The sequence below is a fragment of the Alligator sinensis genome, unplaced genomic scaffold (assembly GCF_000455745.1).
Source record: "Alligator sinensis unplaced genomic scaffold, ASM45574v1 scaffold611_1, whole genome shotgun sequence".
NCBI lineage: Eukaryota > Metazoa > Chordata > Crocodylia > Alligatoridae > Alligator > Alligator sinensis.
This window is the reverse complement of record NW_005842332.1, coordinates 380,297-394,307: the sequence shown is the minus strand read 5'-3', so window position 1 is coordinate 394,307 and position 14,011 is coordinate 380,297. Positions and strand designations below refer to the sequence as shown.

The window sequence follows — 14,011 nt, the reverse complement described above, 5'->3', positions numbered from 1 at the left end:
CAGGAATTAAAAATACCAACAGGCCCCTTTCCATGTCAGAAGCAAACAGCTGCAAAGTGACACTCATTCAGAAGTTAAAGCAAAGTCAAGTACCTCAATCCTTTTTATCCTCTGCTCCTGTAATTTAAGCATGCCCAAACAGATTTTGGTACGTGTGTGTTTATAACCAGCAACTTCATTTGCTCCCGGGCTGGGACTTTGCATGCCAAGTTTCATCTCCAAGTCAGTTTTTTATGGCTGAGTTATTTTAACTCCTGGGAAAAAAATTATAAATGGGTGGTAGGGTGTTAGAGAAACTCAAGTTCAATGTTTCTGTCTGCTTGCTGCTGTTGGAAAGTCAGAGATTTAGTACGTGCATATGTTCAACACCCAGCCATGCAAAAGCGGAGATCAATTTAAATAAATCTGAAGTAAGTTATAATCAATTGTGTCTCCATGCACTAATATATAACAAGGGTTAAACTAATTTATATGGCCAATGAACCCCTGGCCTTCTTTGGAGCGATGAAGGGAAATGTGTGTGACTGCAGATAGATTCAAATTTCCCTTTCGCTGAAAGCACCATTCCAGTCAAAGGGGTCACGGCAATGCAAGAGAAAGAGAGATCTGAACCAGTATGAATTTGCATGTGTTCGTGTAGATGGATGGAGGGACAAAGAGGGAATAATGGGCCAAACCATTGGCTGGTATCAATAAGATGGATCACCATCACATACCAGCTGAGGATCCGGTCCCAAACTTCGTCCCAAAGCAGAGAGGATGTGCAAAACACACAATGTACACGGATCATTAGACTCCCTACCGAAAATACACCTTCATAGGCTATAAAATATGGAACCACCGTAACTCGTGTACTTCACACTCCCCTCCTGCCAAGCTGTTAAGAGCAAATTAAATTTCTCCCTAACCAGCCTGTAAGAATTCGCGTTAAATGTGGATCTAAATGTTAATTGCAGTGACAAGCACAGGCCTAATCCTGCACGTCTTACTCGGGTGAAACTCCCAGAGCAGGCAATGGGACTTTGGCCCCTGAATGAGACAGCTGGATGAGGTCCCATATTTGCATCTCTCTAGGATGCCAGAAGGTATCAGAGATATTTCTCTAGTTACAGACCGTTTTTTTCCCCTCACCTGTGAATTTTAATGTGCCTATTACTTTAATAAGCTCCACCAGGCCCCTGTGTGCCACACTGAACTCTGGCTTTGTACTTCTTAGGGGAGGACTTAAATAATTTAAAAAATAAGCTTGCTTTTCTAAGTCTTTGGCTTGTACGTCTGCTTGGCCCTGGGGTGTCTCGACGTTCTGATGCTGCGTGAGAGGAAGCTGGCCTCTCAAATATGGCCAGTGCTGCTTGCTATCTTTGCCCCTTCTTGGCTCTCTCCTAAATAACTTGAATGTCAGAAGCCGCGAGGATCACATACCGCAGAATAACAGCTCCTACAGTGGCTCTTTGCTCATGGTTAGGAACATCTTGTTCACCAACCAAGTGAGGGAAATGCATTTTCCTGCTGTGCTTAGCTGCGAAACCTTGCAATGGCTGAGGATGGGATCAGTAGATGCAACCCTACCTGGCACAAGCTCTCTCTCTATTGCCTCTCTCTATGTTCTAGATATTTAAGGGAAAATTCAAAAGAGGGATTGGGTGTCCAGATCAATTAGGTGGCTTTGAACAGCGCAGCCTCAAGTACCCTACTTTCCCACATACAACACACACCTTTTCCCCAAAAACCAGCGGCTGGAAATTGGAGCATGCATTATATCTGGGAAATACGGTAAGAGCAGGTTCTGCCGCTAGCTGGCTGAAACCCAAAATCGACAGTGAACAGGCTCAGCTCCCTCGCTGCTGCTACTCAGTTACTTATGGCAAGGAAAGATTTCTTTTCTTCATTTTGCCTTTCAAAAGCAAGGCGCGTCTGATATGCTCGGGTGTCTTAAACATGAGAAAAGATGGTATTTTCCTTAGTGGGATTGAGGCGGTACTAATCTGCAACTCTGTTGGAGCAAAATCAGAACCTGGGGTGTCTCCACCCTGTCCTATGTCCTGGTAACAAGCTGGCTTTCCCTGCGGGGAAAAAAGCAGTGAAAGAGAGAACAAATATATAAAGTCTCCCTGGGAAGAACATGGTGTGGGGTCATCTTATTTATGGAAATTATTCTGGTTTCAAAGATTTCTGTGGGGTAGTACTCATCGAGATGAGGGCAGAATTTGCTGGGTTGCTAGAACTGGCCCTCTGCCATAGCCACGCATGGTAAAACATGCTTGGAAAGGCATCCTCCTGTTTTCTTCTCATCACACTGGGGCAAATATCTTGCCGAGGCAAGTCCAGTACTGCTCAAAGGTGTAAAGCTCTACAAATGACCCGGAAACAAAATGCAGCAGACAGTGAGATGACTGCCTTTAGACAGAGGCCCCCAGGCAGCTTTCATCTATACCTACCTTGCTTGCTAAAGACATCAGAGCATTTCCAGCCCCCAGTGCAGATCTCATCCGCAACTAGATCATTGTTGTCCCCTGGAAGGTAATGGGGTTGTAAAGGCCTTTGCCCAGAGTTTGTCCCATTGCCTTTAAAATGGACCCCATTATTCTGTCCAGGAAAATAGAAGATATCTAGAAACTCCTCCAATTAACCTTCAGCAAAAGGTACCCCATAGTCCCTCGCACTTTTAGCAGACCCCAGTTATCAAACTGAATGGGCTTCCATCAGCCCTTTGCATCCTTCTTTCTAGACCCCTTAGACCCATGCAGTACAGCAAAGTACCAGCTGTGCTGGGGTGAAATATCTAGAACATCTGTTTCCCTTCCCCCACATTTTCCGTCTTGCTTATCTAGGGGGTAGGCTCTCTAAGGCAGGGCATTTATCACACAGTCTGTCCACACAGCACCCAGCACAGTCCCTGGATATTAGCTAGCTGGAGTGTCTAGGCTCTATGTAATACCAGTAATAAATGATACTAATAAAATCTGATGTCTACTGAATCCAGTGTCTGGTTCCTATAAGAGGTGTTGTTAATGCAAAAGAAAAAAAAGAAGAAAGCAAGCAACCATCTTAAAGTCATTTCCATAAGCCTCCTAGATTCAAAGTTATCATCTTGTTTTTTCCCAGAACCATTTAAGAGGCAGACGATGTTTGTTTAGAGAGCAAAATGTACATGATTGATTTGATCTGTCTGACTCTGGGAACCACATTCCCACGATGGACATGGGCAGAGACACTGCGCTCGCCTCTGTTTTGGAAACAGCTCGGTCAGAAGAGCAAGGCAATGCAAGAGGCATTGTGCTGCACGGTAGCTGCTGAGCATGGGACGTCAAATGATGGTTAAAGAATTTATTATAACCTCGAAGCTATAAAGAGGCATTCGTCCTTGTCTGTCTATTCCTCGATGGTTTGGTTAAAGGGTTAAAACAGACCTGGGGAGTCAGGGCTCCTGGTTGGGGACAGGATGGCCTCAGACAAGTCTCCTAACTTCTGGATCTGGGTTCCTCTCCCTGGTAAAACCAGGCTGACATGACTCTAGCAGGGGTGGGAGCTGTGCAGAGATTTGCTAACTGATAGTAATCACCTACTTGCAAAAAGATTCGGAGTCAACATGAGGCCGACCTGTTCCTACCTCTTCCAAGAGCTGGGGATCCATCTCTAGGTCTGATTGTCCAGGCCAGAAGTCACCAGTCTGGAGAGAAAGAAATGCTCACTCACTGAAACCTGAATGTGATGCTGGAAATATCAGCTTTTCGCAGCCTTCTGGGGAAAGCATTTGGGGCATCGCTTTCCTAGCTCATCAGCTGGGATAAATCGGCCAAGTCAATGGAATAGCGTTAATTCACTGCACCAGAAGACCTGATCCCGTGATGTCCGAACCCCTTGTTTCACTAGCAGACTCTGTAACAAGGCCTGAACCTCAGCTGGGGTTAATTTGCTTATTGGAAAGGAAGTCAATCAAGCTACACTGATACATACCCGCTGAGCTTTTGCCCCAGCCAGCTTCACTGTTGCTTTCTCTTCTAGCCTTTTCCTCATCTCTGCATATGAAACACTTTGCAAATGAAGTGTGAAGATAATATGCTTTATCGGGGGCATTTATTACCAACGATTGTTGTATAAATCTCTCCCCATACACATACATATACATAAGGTGTATATAAATATGCAGCCAGTATTCAGCAGAACCCATAGCCTTTTTCAACGATGTCAATGCAGCCCCTATAAAGATAGTGGGAAATGATTCATAATATTTATATGACAGACATGATATGAACCGTAATAGCCTGTTGGGATTGAGAATATCCATAGGTCTCTGTCAGCCGCAAATGTGATTTAAATATTATATATGTGGCAACTGTAGCATTAGTAATATGATAGCTGTTATTGATAGTGGTCATAAAATGCAGTAGTTTTGCACTGAAGAATGTGAAAAATAATCTAGTGGTTTGCCTAATGGTCTTCCCAGCAATGCATTGAAAGAAACTATACTTTCAAAAGGCTCTTCTCCCCCCGACACATATACACACATTGCCATCAACTTCTATCAGATTACTGCCAGGGTCATATTTTATTCTGCTGATGTCAGTTTGTGGCATCCCAGCCGAGCAGCCCCTCTCAGCGCGACTGCAACCGGCTGCACAAAGTTTGTAAAAGCACAGAAGATCTCCAAGGACTTCCCTCCCTGGCATGGAAGTGTGTGGGCAAGGTTATAGAGAGGTTACCTTTGTGCAGCTGTGGGTGGATGAGGGTGACAAGGTGTTGAGTGGGCAGGTGAGTTGTCTGGGTTGCACACAACAAAGGGGAGGGAAAGATCAATGCAAAATCTAAGGAGGTCTGTCCATCTGGGCTTAAACAGCCCCCAGCATAAGAGGGGAGTGGGCTGTTTATCCACAAAGAGTTACCCCCAGTCCAACCCGGCTCTGGGGCAGATGTGCACAGATGAGGGAAGTGGGCGTCAGGAGTCCCTGGGTTCTGTTCTCATTGCAGCTCCCCGTCAGAGTTGCAATGAGTTTGCCCGGGTGTCAGTAGGTGTGTAGTGATGTCTCCCAACACATAGGTCCTCCCCTGCATGTCGCCCAGCGAGATCTGTGTCAGCCCCATGTGATCCAGAGCAGAGAAGGGCAAAGGAGAGAGGAGCTGAGATGACACGGATCTCATGATATTTGCACCCTGCCGCTATTACCATCTATAGCCTTGCAGAGGCATCCAAAAGGGCAGGGCAGCCACCTATCTTGTCTCTGGGTTGCCAGGCTGTTTCATGCCCCTGACATTACCCTTCAGGAAACCCGGCTGTCCTGTCTGGGGAAGCAGCTTTCGGGCAAATCTACGCATCCCAGTGGGACTGTCTTCAAAATGGGCCCAGCTGGGAGTCAGTGGCTGGAGAAGCAGCAGGTACCACTAGCAGCAATGAAACTCTGCTGTCTGTCTTGAAAACCCAGCCCTTGCTATTATTAGTCCTCCCCCAGCTGCCCAACCTGCCCACATCTCCACTCCCAGCCTTTCCTGCAAGAAAGCTAGAGCTCCGTGTGGAAAGCCAGTACGATCCATGAATGTTTGATGAATTGCTCAGTCATTAATTACAACAGGCTCTTGCTTTTCTTATTAATAGGGGGCTCCTCTCTGAATGGGGAACTCAGTCTGGCTGCGCTGAAGGCACCTCACTGGGAGGAGGACGCTGCTCTTGCATGTAAACCGGTTGGAGGGACTGGGCTGAAAGACTCTGCTTGGAACAACAGCAGCGAAGCCCTGGGAGATTTCAGGAGGTCATTTTTATGCAGTCAGTCGCTCTTTAAAAATGTAAAGGGTGAGCGCGAGAGCAAGCGCCAAGGGAGACCTCCGCTGACCTAGGTGCTTCTCTGGGGCGTAGCTGTATCCCACTGAGAAAACATCTCCTTTCTTGCAAGGCTGGAGTGAGGGAAGTCCCAGCTCGTGGACCAAGTCACCTCACTCTCCCATTTGTACCATACTCCCTTTCTTCCCACGCTTGGAAAGGTCTTGGGTGCAAAACCTGTTTCTGCTCTATGGGTGTGCAATGCCCATCATAACAGAGCTGCAACCCTGGTTACTGATTTGGGATGCAGCAGTCCTACAAATCATGCTGGCAATTATTTTCTTTATACATATGCAATCATTTTCCCAGGGTATCTCCAAAAGTCTTGGGCACACATGATACTACTCTCCCTAATACCATAGCCCCATTGGTTTCAATGGGACTTTTGCCTCTGTAAACACCAAGTCCAAACTAAAGACATGTTTCATTCTTAGTGGTGGGATTTCTGGAAGTGCCAAAGGGGTTTAGGAGCACAGGTTCCCATGAAAGCCAACGGCAATCACACTTATAGAAAGCCAGAGTCATTTCACTGAAGTCAGTGGAGTTGCTTATGATAGCACCTGTGTGTCATAGATTGGGTAGGAGAACAAGAACTGCAGGGTTTAACTCACAATGTTGAGGATATTGCTGTTATGAGAAAGGAGGAGTCTATGAGCCAGATACCACATTGCCTGTTATGCCCCTGATCCCATCACAGAGGATAAACCAAAGAAATGATATAGCCACCAAGCAAACCAGACCCCCAGGCAAAGAACGGCTCAGCCCTCAACTACGTGGCCGTAGGAAATAAATGAACCAGAATTGCATGACCAGAGCCTTGGAAAGGGCCCCAGTTGTAACCTAATCCTGGAACGCGCAGCCCCACTGCTGATCTCTCCTTCTCTCTGCTTCCTTGTGTCATGCTATCTTGCATGCAGGACTATCACTTGCTATCTTAAGGGATTTCATTTGCAAAGGTTACATGTTAATATTTTAAAGCAAACAGGACATATATTTCCATTTAATGCAAAGCGACAGATTCTTAGCAGGCAGAACTGGGACAGAAGGTGACAGAGATGTATACAGATTTAGGAAGATAATAAGGGGACTTGTTTTAAAAAATGAGCTAGTGGGTCTCTCTGAATTCAAAGCAGCTAGGAAGGATAGAATAATATTTCCCTGAAAAGCACACCAGAACTGAGTCCCAGCCCTGTCCAGGAAAGTCCCAGACAAAGTTGGGCATGGAGCTGTCCTGAATCCTTGCCCAAGGCCATGCATGTCATGCTACGTTTCATAAGCATGGGACGTTTCATAAAAGATGGTGAGCCTATATTTAAGGCCTAATTGCAATTTCACGCCACTTTTACATTAGTGGTACTTCAGTCAGTTGATTCCCATCTTATGCTACCGGGTGCAACCCAGAAGTATCTCCACTGAAGACAAGGGGACTTCTCCTGTCATTTACACTAGCATAAATCAGGCGTTAACTCCATTTAAATAAGTGGAATTGAACCAGTATAAAACCAGTGTGAGACAAGAATTACACTGCTATAAAACCAGCATGTGATGACAATTGCCTTCAGTCATGTTACAGAGAAGGTAGAAGTCAAACCTAGGGATATTGTTATTTTTTTGACTCTGAAAAAGGAGGGAAAAAAGTCATTGTGATTTCTTGCTGATTTAAAGAAATCTAACCCTCAAGGTATGAACTCTGTCCCTCTTCCTTCCTCCAGCCCCTGCCTGAGGGTGGGTATGGAGGATAATTTTCAGTCTGCAGTTCACCCAAGTGTTATATCTCTCATTATTCCACTCTCCAAGCAAAGCGGCCGCAAGATGGTTTGTACGATGATGCCATATAAAAAGGAATGGACTTGAACGAGCAGAGCAAACTAGAGTCAGTTCTTCTCCATCCTCACATTAGTGCATTTAGTTCAATTATTTGGATGCTCCAAAGGAATATCTGCATCACTATTCTGTCAATCTCCACAGCTCCTTTTTGTCCCGGTAGGTGATCCTCACCTGTTTCTAATTCACAGTGGCTTTAAAAATCAATTGGAGGCAATTTTTACATAGCAATCCACTTCTTTGGCAGGCTTGGATTAAGCGGTGACTTGCTCCAAGTTGCAGCAAGTGACAAAATTACGGAGAGAAGCTGGGGACTTGGATCAAGGGAAGGGGCATGAAATAAGGATACAAGGTCTGAAAGATGAGACGTGCAGCGGTGGCACTGTGATTTGTTCGTGGCAGGTTGTGAGGTGACACCAGGCAGCAAGCACCGACCCACCAGCGAATGCAATGTGGGACTCTCACATCTGATGGAGACTGCAACAACTTTCAGCTCCAGATTGGATTTATTTTTTCACCTAAAATTAATACGCATCACAGGAGGGGGTGTCTCCTCCGCCTTGCTTAACATAATGGGTTCCTGGTGGCTATTGGCATCCCCACTTGCTATGATCATTCTCTTCTTCTTTCTGTGTTTGTGGTTGGCACGTATATTTTGCTCTATCTTCCGGTCTAGTTTTCTCCATCTGTGCTTTTTTGACAACTTTTCATGCTTAAATATCACTGTGAATCGTGTTTATTACAATGGCACTTATGGACCAGCTGACAATAGAGCCCAAATGTGACAAGCAGCTAGAAGTAGAGAGCCCTTTGTCCAGGAGAGACACCCTAGAAACCCAAATTCCCTGGAACTTCACCCATTTCAAGTAGTCACTTTTAAATTTTGGTGTAGGGGGCCATGTGAAGCAGGCCCACATTTTGGTGGTTGAGCTGGCTCTTCTTCAGTGCACACTTGTATTGCCATTGCAAAAACACCAGATATTGCTCTGTTCTCTGGCTGGGGAAGGGATCAGCCTTGCCAGGAGGTAGTGCTGGCAGTGGCTGAACTAACTGCATTTGGAGGCCTGTTCTGATCTTTTGTGCTTATGTCCCTTAGGATCAACATGGCACAAGGAGATGCACTGAGTGCAGCCCGCTGGACATGAGATGTGCACGTGCCCAGGCTGGCACAGCGCCAGGGCTCCGGCAGATGCAAGAAAGACCTTCAATTTCAAATGTGGTCATGGGGATTCCCTTGATCCTACGAGCATGCTAAGCTCTGCATGCTCCACTGACCCCAGGCGCTCATCAGAAGCAGGGAGAGGCAGACCTTGGAGAAGGAGGGGATGTCGCTCCATCTTTATGGCTCCATCTCCTAAAGCTGCAAGGAAGGGTGCGCACTAGTAGAATAGGGAAGTGTCACGGATCAACACGTGTTACTGCCGACAGTGACCCGTGGCAATGCAGGTTGTCAAGCTAAGGAAAGAGCATTCTCATTGTGTGCTTAGGCTCAATATCTGGTATCTTTTATTAGACCAACTCAAATAGTTGGAAAAATTCTTCTTTGCAAGCTTTCCGGTATAAATCAAATGTATACCGGAAAGCTTGCAAAGAAGAAATTTTCCAACTATTTAAGTTGGACTAATAAAAGATATCAGATTTACCCAAAGAACCTTGTCTGCTTACGTCCTCAGACCAACACGGCTCCAACATATACCCCTAGGGGCATAATGTGATTTCCCCAGGGGCAAAAAAGGAAACAATTCCTCCTGAATTGTTGAGGATGAGGAGAGGTTCTTGCTTTGCTCAGAAGCACAAAGGTGTGTTACAAATCCAGCTCTGTGCCCCCCACCCAAAGGATGGGAGTCTGTTACAGCCCTGATCTGAGAGCTGTAGCAGCTCGTGATTTTAGCCATACTTTTAGCTCACTCCAGTCCTTGGCGTGTCAGTCGAGATGGTGGCTACCACGTAAGACCAAAGGTGAGGGTTACACCTGAGAGCTGAGCTTGCAGACTGTTAACAGAGTAGTCCCAGGAAAGTCAATAGCTGAAAACTCTGCTCCCATTAGCACGTCCTACTCTGATTATATAGGTGGCTCCAGCTGGGATGCAGAGAAGTGACTCAGAGAAGACTCTCTTCATGAGAATATAGCCATTATTAGCTTTCCCCATCTCCCCTTCTGAGGCAGGCGGTGGAAAAGGAGAGCTGACCGAGTGGGATGTTTCTCATTCCAGCACAATGTACAATATGACCGGGGATGGCAGAGAAGCTGAACGTCTGCTGCGAGCTTCCCCCTCCATTCCACAACCATGCCACAAACACCATGTGAGCAAACGATCCTGAGCATAGCTGTCAGAGCCACACACCCCATAGTGCACACACGCATTGCACACGCACATTGCACACACAGCTGCACGCATGCTAACATCTGGCTGCCTGTTACCTGCCTTTATAATCCCATCGCAGGTAGCATGCCGGTCCTGGATTGGGGAGCTCTTTGCTTTTGAGGGATGGCCTTCACCCCAAGTTTTGCTCTGCCTATTCTGTTCACAGCGTGCGTATCTCCCTGCTTAGCTGGCCGGCTTCCCACGAGGCGGCCAGGGTTTCGAATCACCAAGTGCTGACATTGCATAGTTCCATAAGAGAGACACATTGCATGGATTTCCAGTGTAAATTATGAGACAATCCAGAATAAACATTACGAAAGAGATGGCAGAATAGAGGGGGGGAGGGAGAAAAGTCTGTTTGGGCTAGATCCCGCTCTCCCCTGTGCCCACAGCAATGCCGCTGACTGCTGCAACCTTTCAGTGGAGATAGTCGGCCTCTCCAGCAGCGTAAATGAGAGCAGGATCCGACTCGCTAGGTTCATTCCTACCCACTGTGGAGCAGGCAAGGGTAAGATCTCCAGATCTGCTCCAGATAGCAATCAGTACAGATCAAGCTTCATGCATCTCTGATGAAGGAATGAAGTCGGCCTCCCATCCCATCTAGATTTTCTCTGATTGCAAACATGATGCGATGGGGGAAAAAAACAATTCTTTCATCACTGGCAGAGAAGTAAGTTAGGGTGGGCTGCCAAGTTTGAAGCCTGGCCTTTGGATAGGAAGCCACTGAAGAAGTGTGAATAGATAGTCTCTGTGAACATGCTTCTTCATGGAACCAAGCCTTCCCAGGCTAACATTAGTTCCCCGAGGAGCTGTACAGATTTATATCCTCGCCTGGAATCGTTTTGCTCTGTAAAAGCAAATTCGGCTTCAGCTGCATTTGTGCACACTGAGAAGCATTTGGCACTGAAATGTCAGATCTACGTGCTGATGAGCAACGCAGGTAACATTTTCTCTTGGCCCTTCTGGAGCATCTGTTTTCGATCCTGTTCCGAGCCGTTTTAGATACCATTGTTATGAATGTCACAGCGATGCAATGAATCAGTCAACCACATTTGAGGAAATATGTTATCTTTTTTTTTCTTTTTCTTTTTTGTTCAATGATCCCATGGTAAAAACACACACACGCACACAGACCTGCAGGATGCAGGACTTACTGAGCACAGACAGATCACAAAGCTTTGCTTTTTAGTTTGCAAGACTTCTGTTCATGTGAAATAATCTTCTGGTTCTTCCTAGCTTCGGCTGCCAGTAGTGCTTGATTTCCTTTTAAAAACCTCCAGCCCTGGCTTCACAATGGAAGTGCGCTTTCTAAGTGGGCAAGAAGGCTGAAAGCTTTGCTCTCATGAGGATGTCTTTGAAGCTGATGGGACTATTCACAATACATCGCTAGAGTGCCTGTATGACGAAAAGGTGACAGGATCAGACCGCAGCTTTTATTTTAGAAGAGGACCCAATTCCTGATGGCTACGGGAGAGTCTTCTGAGTCAGGAATGCTTCTGTTGTTTAAGGGGTTTAGTTGATTGCTACGATAGGGTATGGTAAAATAATAACCGCAGTCACTTTATTTCCCCTGTCCGCTTCTTTTTTTCCCCCAAGGACAAACACATCTCCGAACATTTGCTGCAGTGCACACAAGCCGTATATAAGTACAGCGTGGCTTTAAACATTCAGTCGGGAGTGGGGGGGGGGGAAGACTGGCCGGCATACAAAGTCTCAGCAGGGAAATGAATTTCAAGTGGGTTTAGATGTGGTTCCAGCCATCTCGTAACTCCCAAATGGTTTTGATTTAAAAATTAAATGTGGAGTTTATAGCATGCAACCATTCCATAAGGCAGCCGAAATACCTTCGGTCTTCAAAACCTGATGCATGATCCAGGCCTGATCCTGGTGGGTGCTGAGCAGTCCCATCTGTGATTGAGTTTGAAGAGAGTTAAGCCCTCAGGACCTTGACTTTCATCCAAAAATGCTCTTAGCCATGGGCTGCAAGTGCTGCAGGGGCAGAACTCATGTGCTGCAAGTCAAGGGCATGCATAGGATGCATAGGTGTCCTGTTATATCAAGGACCTTTTAGGACTGAGGTTTAAACATCCACAGGGCTCTAGATAGAGAGCCAGTCTTTTCACTTAAAAAGGTAACTTTTCCCTGTGAGTTTTCCAAAGGATTTTAACTACAGGCAGCACACCTGCTAATTATATTATTGCAGAGACTGAACTGGCCCAGATGTTCCAGGCTGTTGGGTATGTTATGCTACCTAATTATATACATACCCCTGAGAGCACCACCAGTCCTCTCATACATCTATCACGTGTTTTCCTAAATTTTGTTCATTACTGGTCTGCCCGAGTCGCTCAAGTTTCTCCAATGAATAATGCAACTTTCAGCAACTAAGATGAGCTCAGAAGAAATCATTGGCCAAGGCTGGGGGGGAAAAAAACCCTCCACTTGTTTCATGAAAAAAATCAGGGTTTAGGGGTTGGGTCTAAAATTGAATGTTCTTTGGTTCTGGGTGTCTAGTTATACTGAATTCATCCATGACCATAAACCATGCTCAAGTCCCTGAAGAGTAGGTGCTATAAAAATCAGAAGTTGTAATTTTTTTTGCATTAGCCCTCTGGTTCAAGGCAGAACCGCCCCCTCCCTCCCTATTTCTTTGCCTTCAGTGTGAATGGAGAGAGTGTGGTGCCTTACAGACCCTATGAGCTCACTCAGTTTAACTAAAGTTTATGATCTCTGGCAGATTCCTGACACCTGCAAACGAGCAAGTGAGCAAACATGGCAAATAAAACCATGCCAACTCTTCCCTCTGGTGTAAGTCAGCATTGTTCTATTGCCCTCAGTGATACCAGCTGAGTCTATCTGGCCCATTAAATCTTCTAAATTACTGTATGTATTTGTCCATTAATGTTGACAAATTTAGGTTTCATTCTGCAAGGTAATACTTTACTGCATGTCAATGAATGCACGGGAGTGCATTTTATAAATATAATGAAGTCTTGGTAATATAAGCCCTCAGGGTTTCTGTAAGTACTAAACAAAATATAAAATATTATTGTAAATAATAATGATGCTTATGAAACCCATTGACAATGACAATGAAAAGTGCTGTGTAGGTGCTAAGTGTCTTTATTATTATTATTATTATTGCCTCCTTATAGTGCCTTCTCTGCTATTATATCTTGGGTGAGCTGTGCTTTTCACAAGAGGCCCTGATCCTTGAGTGAGATTTCAAGGCACTACCATAACATTACTAATAACAGTCATTACTAGTGGGTTGATAGCGCCCGAAGAGAACGAGCAGGTATGTGAATAGCCCCAGTGAATATTGGCAGCGTTCTCCCATCGAGACACATACAGTAAATACAGTAAACAAATACAGACAGACACGAGCCTTACACATACTGTAAATTGTTTATATACACCACCAAAAACCCAATTACATCATAATTCTAACATGCGAGTATATGACATGAAAAATGAATGAATTTATATTGCATCTGGTCCAGCTATCTGCAGCCTAGACACTTTTTCTCACTAGGTCAGATAAGATAATCATCTCTGGCCTGTATTACGTGCCGAAAAATCCTGTGAATACTGACCTCAGACACATGGAAAAATGAAGTAACAGGCTGCCTCGAACTCCTGTGAAAGTGATTCTGCGAGGAGTTTTAATGAGAGAGGAAGGTTCCTTCTGTTAGTTTTTTTTAGGTTAGCCCATATGGAGTGCTTCATCCAGCAACATCCACATGTATTCAGTCAGATCCACAAATGAAATAGAGCTGATTGTCAATTAAAAGTCAAAGGGAACTGGGCACTCGGCTCTTCATGTCCCGTCCTTTACGTCTGAGTATACTAGGTGAATATATGGGTATATAAGCATGCATGTGTGTCTGCGCATGTAAATCTGCAAGATCCAGCTATACATACAGCCATAGACAATGTGGATACACATGTGATTGTGTGCGTATCCACATACCTGTGTAGATACACCTGTGATTGTGTGCATATCCAC

General features: G+C 45.4%; 1 protein-coding gene across 1 annotated transcript in view; it reads right to left on the bottom strand.

Annotated features, from left to right (window-relative positions):
- RXRA (retinoid X receptor alpha) overlaps window positions 1-3,749 on the bottom strand; it is a 202,707-nt gene extending 198,958 nt beyond the window's left edge. Inside the window, exon 1 of the mRNA XM_006028620.3 lies at window positions 3,611-3,749. The gene's annotated coding sequence lies outside the window, so the exon portion shown is untranslated. The remainder of the gene's footprint in view (window positions 1-3,610) is intronic.
- Between the last annotated feature and the right edge of the window lie 10,262 nt (window positions 3,750-14,011).